This window comes from Myotis davidii, unplaced genomic scaffold (genome assembly GCF_000327345.1).
Source record: "Myotis davidii unplaced genomic scaffold, ASM32734v1 scaffold743, whole genome shotgun sequence".
NCBI lineage: Eukaryota > Metazoa > Chordata > Mammalia > Chiroptera > Vespertilionidae > Myotis > Myotis davidii.
The window spans coordinates 466,200-472,809 of record NW_006296221.1 but is presented as its reverse complement, the minus strand read 5'-3'; the positions used below and the strand labels follow the sequence as shown (position 1 = coordinate 472,809).

The 6,610-nt window shown below is 37.1% G+C and overlaps 1 protein-coding gene across 1 annotated transcript in view; it reads left to right on the top strand.

Moving 5' to 3' along the window:
- Positions 1 to 6,610, top strand: part of STIM2 (stromal interaction molecule 2) — a 107,515-nt gene that overhangs the window by 898 nt on the left and 100,007 nt on the right. The window lies entirely within an intron of this gene.

Genomic DNA, 6,610 nt, shown 5'->3' with positions numbered 1-6,610 from the left:
TGGTCGATTTCTATGCCAGTCAGCATCTCTGGGCCTATCTCTGGGACTGATCATAGAGGTGGGGCTGATCAGCCGCTGCCCTAGGCTGCTGGTGAGTGGGCTGAACTGCTGACCTCTGGGAGAGAGAGAGGCTTGGCTGCTGGCGAGGCCACTGCTGCTGCTGATCAGTCCCACCTCTCTTTCTCTCTGAGAGGTCAGTAGTTCAGCCCCCTCGCCTGCTGCACGCGCAGCCTGGCGTTTGGTTGAGCCTTTGGTTTTGGCTGTTACAACCCTGGCTCTTTATATATATAGATTTGAGCACCTGTGGGTTTTGGTAATCATGGAGATCTTGGAACCAATTTTCCTTGGATACTGAGGGCCTAGTGTAGTTAAGTTTTTGGGAGTCAAAAGTTTCAAGTAGATTTACAACTGTGTGGGAGGTCAGTGTCACTAAATCCTGTGTTGTTCAAGTGTCAGCTATATTTTCTTCCCCCTTGCATAGTCACCCTGGTAAAAGGCTATAGATTAATTTGTGGAGGCTAGGAGAAAGAATAGTGCTGTGACTTGCATGGCTAGGTTCAGGATATGAAGAAGGGGGTCGACGCACAAATGAAAATGCTATACAAGAAATACGAATTGAGAAGGCATGGGGGGCCAGGTAGAGACCTCTTTTTTGAAAAGTCACCCGTCTTCTTGCCTGGTCCTCTTTTTGTTTACTTGAATACACATTTGCCCGTTAGCAATGCATACAGGCATATCAAAGGTAAAGTTTGGTAAACAGTAAAAGGATTAGCAGGTTAGGGAATTGCCTTGAGCCACCACTATCTCAACAATTGGTGCTTAACATCAGCCTTCTGCTTTCCTTGGTGCACTGACAGTATTGGCAAATGGTGGCTTCCCACAGAATAGCAGTATGAATTTTGGCTATGTAGCAGGGGCCCTTACTCAGGGAGCTCCATTGTTCTCTTTATTCAATGTGTTTGTCTGTAAACTGGCTCCGGTTTGGGAATTTATTGAGGGGACTTGACTGTGTCTCAGTAATTCAAGTTAGTCTTTTCTTCACTTGACCTACAACTCTTGCTTATCTAGATCAAATAAGAATTTAGTAGATAGCCATCTGTTTCTCTTCTAGAGGTACCATGATTAACTAGCAAATGCCACAGGTCTCTGTGGGTTGGACTGCTCTGATTACTGTTTTCTCTCTGCTTTTGGTTATGGTGACCATTGCCCACCTTGTATTTGGTGAATAAATACTGCCAGTTGCCCCTTGTCTCACTAGGATCCAATTAATCCCATATTTCTATCAATTCATGTAATTCATAAATTACAGATGATAGAAAATGATAGAAAAAATTGTTTCCTTCAAGTTTTTAAGTTGATACCATTAATGGAAAGACTTGTTATTATTTGAGCTTTGAACATTGTTTCAAAAATAATTTTAAAATATGCAAAAAAATTGCATATTTGAGCTTTGAATTATTTCAAAAATAATTTTAAAATATGCAAAAAAATTGCATATTTGCCCACAACCTTGGTTTTTACAGGTGTTTGATTAGGAGTAGTCAGTGGTTATATTTTGTATATCTCTGTTGCAGTATCATGCCATGAACTACAAGTGCCTTCTTTACTGGAATTGAAGTGATTAGCACTTTTAAATCTAATCAGAGTAGAGAACCTATTTCAGAAACCACTTCAGAAAATTCATCCTTAAAATTATTTCCCTTTAGAACTACACTTGGTATCCAAATCAGTATTAGTCAGGACTCTAGAGAAATAGAACAAGTATATATGTATACACACACACACATACACACACACACAGATTTCTTTTAAGAAATAGCCTAAGGAGATTGTGGGGGCTAGACAGCTTGAAGTTTGTAGGGCAGGCTGACATGTCACCTTGACCACCATCATTATCAAGAAGTAGAACCACCAAAACCTTCACAAAAACTCCCTTCCTTTATGTTCACCTTCAATGACAAATTACTGCCGAAGGCGTCATTACTTTTGCGGCAATTATTTCCTTTCTTTTTACTTTACCATTTTTGTATGTATACCTAAATGTTATTTAATTTTGTCTTGAACTATATATTAAAAGAATCATTGTATGTACTTTAAAAATATTTTTATTGATTTCAGAGAGGAAGAGAGGAAGAGAGAGATAGAAACATCAATGATGAGAGACAATAATTAATTGGCTGCCTCCTGCACGCCGCCCACTGGGGACCAAGCCTGCAACCACGGCATGTAACTGAGAATGGAACTATGATTCCATTGCCCCCATTCCCCTGTATTGATCAGCTTTCAGAGTAATGAGTTGGTGCTCGAGCAATCTACAGAAGACACCAATGAGGTGTCCCTCCCCTGTTATTTTCTGTGAATCATTTTGAATTTGTGGATTTAAAAAAAAAAGGTATGTTATGCTTTCCAATGACATTTCCTTTAAAATTACACTTTCTACCTGTGGGTATTTAGAAATATAATTGATTTTTGTATATTGGTCTATTAAAATACAGCGGCCTTACTAAATTCTTGTTTTAGTTACATTTATTTTTAGATTTTTATCCTCTGCAGATGGCATTTTTTTATTCTGTCTTTCAAGACTTTATTCCTTTCATTTCTTTCTTTACTATAGTAGTATAGAACTCTAGGACTATTTGAATAGAAGTGAAATAATACAACCCTCCTCTGGTTCCTCACCTCAGAGGCTGTGTTTTTAATATCTTACTATTAAGAATGTGGTTTGCTATAGTTTCTTTTATTAGATTAAGGATGTTTCCTTATATATTTGCGTTTCATCCTGTCTTATTGTCTGATTTTATGGAATGCTATTCTGCGTATTCCCCATGATCATAGTAGTTTTCTACCTTTAATCTGTTTATGAATTACTTGAATTGATTTTCTAATGTTGAACCAATATTCCATTTCTATAATGAACTCAACTTTGTCGTGATGTAGTTTGTTGAACTTAATTTGCTAATATTTTCAGGTTTTTACATGTATGCTCACTAGTGAGGTTGGCTTTATAATTTTCATTTTTAGTTCTCTTTTCTTAACTTTGGTACTAGTGTTAAAGTTTCTTCTTTCTATTCTCTGTAAAAGTTTGTGTTAAGAGTGGAATTCCCTTTTTCTTGATTATTACTAGAATTCACTAATAAATCCATCTGGGCTTGGAATTTTCTTTGTGGGAAAAATTCCCAGATGATTTGTATTTTAGTTCTTTGAAGAATGTAAAGTAAAAGTAATATCTTCCTGTGATGACAAGCTACTAGTTTTAAATGAAATATTCAGTTGCTGATTAATTTTTACAAATGGTTTGAGTAAAAGCTCATTTGTCTTTATTTTCTGAGTTATATCTTACATACTTTTGTCTGTAAATAATTACAAATTATATTGAATACAATTGCAAATTATGTTGAACACAATTACAATTTTTAAAAATAGCTTATCTATTATACAGGGTGGGGCAAAAGTAGGTTTTCAGTTGTGAGTATAGGGAATACAGTTTATTCTTGTATTATTATTTATTAATTATTGTATTATTTTCCATATGAATAACTATAAACTTTTGCCTTCATATTGTTTTAATACACTTATCTAAATTTATGTTTTAAGCTTCTTCAGTTTGTAAGATTTCCTAATAATGAATATATAAGGAATGTTTAGAGGACTTTGAGTTAGGTAACCGGGTTTAACTTCTGGCTCTACCAGTCACTATCTTGGGTATATCTCTTACGTTCTGGGCCTCAAATTTGTCATTTGTAAAAAGAGTATCTACTTACATAGTTTTCAGGATGATAAACTGAGAAGTGCTTTATAAACCGTAAACTATATAAATGAAAGGTTTTAAAGATAGTGAAAGTTAGTGAGTTAGAAGGAACCTTTGAGATCTGTTTGAGCCCCTTCATTTTATAGGAAATAGAAGCTAGTGTATTGTGTATACAGTGCTGACTGCACAACCCAGACTTCCTACTTCCCAAATCACTGGGCTTTTTCTGTTTTGCCTTTGTTCAAATTAAATACTAGGTATTTGAGAGAAACTGTGACTCTTAGAAACATAGCTGAGTGTATCATTCCCAAGAGGTTAGGTAGAAAGGTACATGTGACTTTAGGGAGAAAAAGGAATTTTAAGACATTGGTTTCTTAAGTTACCAGTAATTAAAACTGCTGTCCAAGTAGTTATTGAATTTTTTTTTCCAGAATTTAGACAAAGAGAGACTTGTTATACTTTTCAGGGATTAAAATTCATCTAATACTGTAAGAAGTAAGACCATGTGTAGTTGCTGCATAGCTTTGTACTTGAAATCCAGTTGAAAAAATTTTCTTTAAAAACCATTGCTTCAGTATAATTTTAGAAAAATTTTACTTTTCATTTAACATGAAAACTCTTTAAGTAATAGTGTTTATAAAAAGTAGTTCCTTAAATCTAATTTGTTTATTTAATTTTTTATTTTCTCTAGTCTTATTTTTTTCTAAATATAGAAAAAATTGTTTCATTCAAGTTTTTAAGTTGATACCATTAATGGAAAGGCGTGTTATTATTTGAGCTTTGAAGATTCAATATATGTATAATATTTGTGGTGTCTTGTCCCCAGGAGGGGACTTCTTTTCTCTATCACTGCTTCAGTATACTGGGGATCTCAGACTGTACCCCACTCTTTACTCCAGCATTGCTTCCTCACCCCCTTCCTCTCCCTAAGGTACAGTACATATTTCAGTTGTTAGTCCTTATCTCCAGTTCTGTTGTCTACTCTCATTTAAGAATTTCCTCTTAACTTCCTTTCTTACCCTTCCTCTCCTAGGAAGTTTGTTTCTTGTGAAATGATGAGACATATCATAGGGAAACATTAAAGGGAGGAATCCAGGTTTGCAGAGGCAATTTAAAAATCCCAAACATCTTTGTAGAAAATATGTATCCCATATTTTAGATGAATTTGTAAAGTTTACTTAAGTCATTTTAATCCCACTTGTATTTCTTAGAGGTAATACCTTCAAATGCTACATTTGTGAATAATTACTTTGAATAAAATATTTCTAAGAACTGAGGCTGTTTTTATTTTGTTTAAATACTAATTTCTATGAGGATTCAATAAAAGATTTATTTAAAGTTAATTATATTTTTGTTAACTTAAAATTAAAGATCAGATTTAATGTTAGGTTAGCTGTTGTAGAGGCTTGTGACATTTTTTCTCTCTGAAAAACAGGATATATTCTTTCTTTGTTCTTTTTATTGAATCTAGGTGGGGGGGTAGAGAGAGAGAGAGAGAGAGAGAAAAGGAGAGAAAGAGAGAGATTTATATGAGAGAGATACATCAATTGGTTGCCTCCTGTACATGCCCCAATTGGGGATTGAACCTACAGCATAGGTACGTGCCCTGACCAGAAATTGAACCCACAACATTTTGGTGCATGGGATGATGCTCCAACCAACTGAGCCACACTGTCCAGGTCATGGCCATTTTCTTTAAGTAATGTCATTACAGATACTCCTCAACTTACAATAGGGTTATGTCCCAATAAACTCATTGCAGATTGAAAATTTTGTAAGTAAAAAATGCATTTAATATACCTAACCTACCAAACTTCATAGCTTTGTTTAATTTACCTTTAACATCATCAGAACACTTACATTAGCCTATAGTTGGACAATTATCTTAAGTTTCATCTCAAGAGTAATTGCCTTCCTCTTTTTACCAGAAGCAGTAGACATGGGTATTTTGTAAATGTGATGAATATGAAAACACAAAACACAATATCCCAAAAATGCAGAAAAACAGTACACTGTAGAGTTACCCTTGTGGACACGTGGCTGACTGGGAACTGGGTTTGCTGTCTCTGCCCAGCATCACACGAGACTATCATTCTGCCTATTGCTGGCCCAGGAGAAGATCGAAATTTGAAATACAGGTTCTACTGAATGTGTATTGCTTTTAAATCATCATAAAGTCAAAAAATTATAAGTCAAACCATCAAGTCAGGCATTGTCTGTGCATGTATTCCCATCACAAAGGTGGAACTTGTACCCACTATAGAGTAGGTTTAATTGCTTTATATAATAAACTAGAGGCCTGGTGCACAAAAATTTGTGCACTTGGGGGGGGGTGGTCCCTCAACCCGGCCTATGCCCTCTTACAGTCTGGGACCTCTTGGAGGATGTCCACCTGCTCCCTGGGAGGATCGGGCCCAAGCTGGCAGTCAGACATCCCTCTGGTAGCCCGGCAGCCCTTGGGGGATGTCCACTTGCCAGTGGGGAGCAGGCCTAAGCTGCAGTTGGACATCCTTAGTGCTGCTGAGGAGATGGGAGAGGCTCCCACCACCACCGCTATACTGAAAGCCATTAGCCTGGAGAGTGGCTGAGCAAAGTTCTCCCTGTGGGAGCGCACTGACCACCAGGGGGTAGCTCTTGCATTGAGTGTGTGTCCTCTAGTGGTCAGTGTGTGTCATAGTGACCAGTCATTCCCAGTCTTTCTGCTGTTAGGGTCAGTTTGAATATTACCCTTTACTTATATAGGCTAGAGGCCTGGTGCATGGGGGGGGGCCAGCTGGTTTGCCCTGAATGGTGTCCCGGATCAGGGTGGCGGTCCTGCTGGGGTGCCTGCCCAGCCTGGGTGGAGCGCTGAGGGCCATGTTC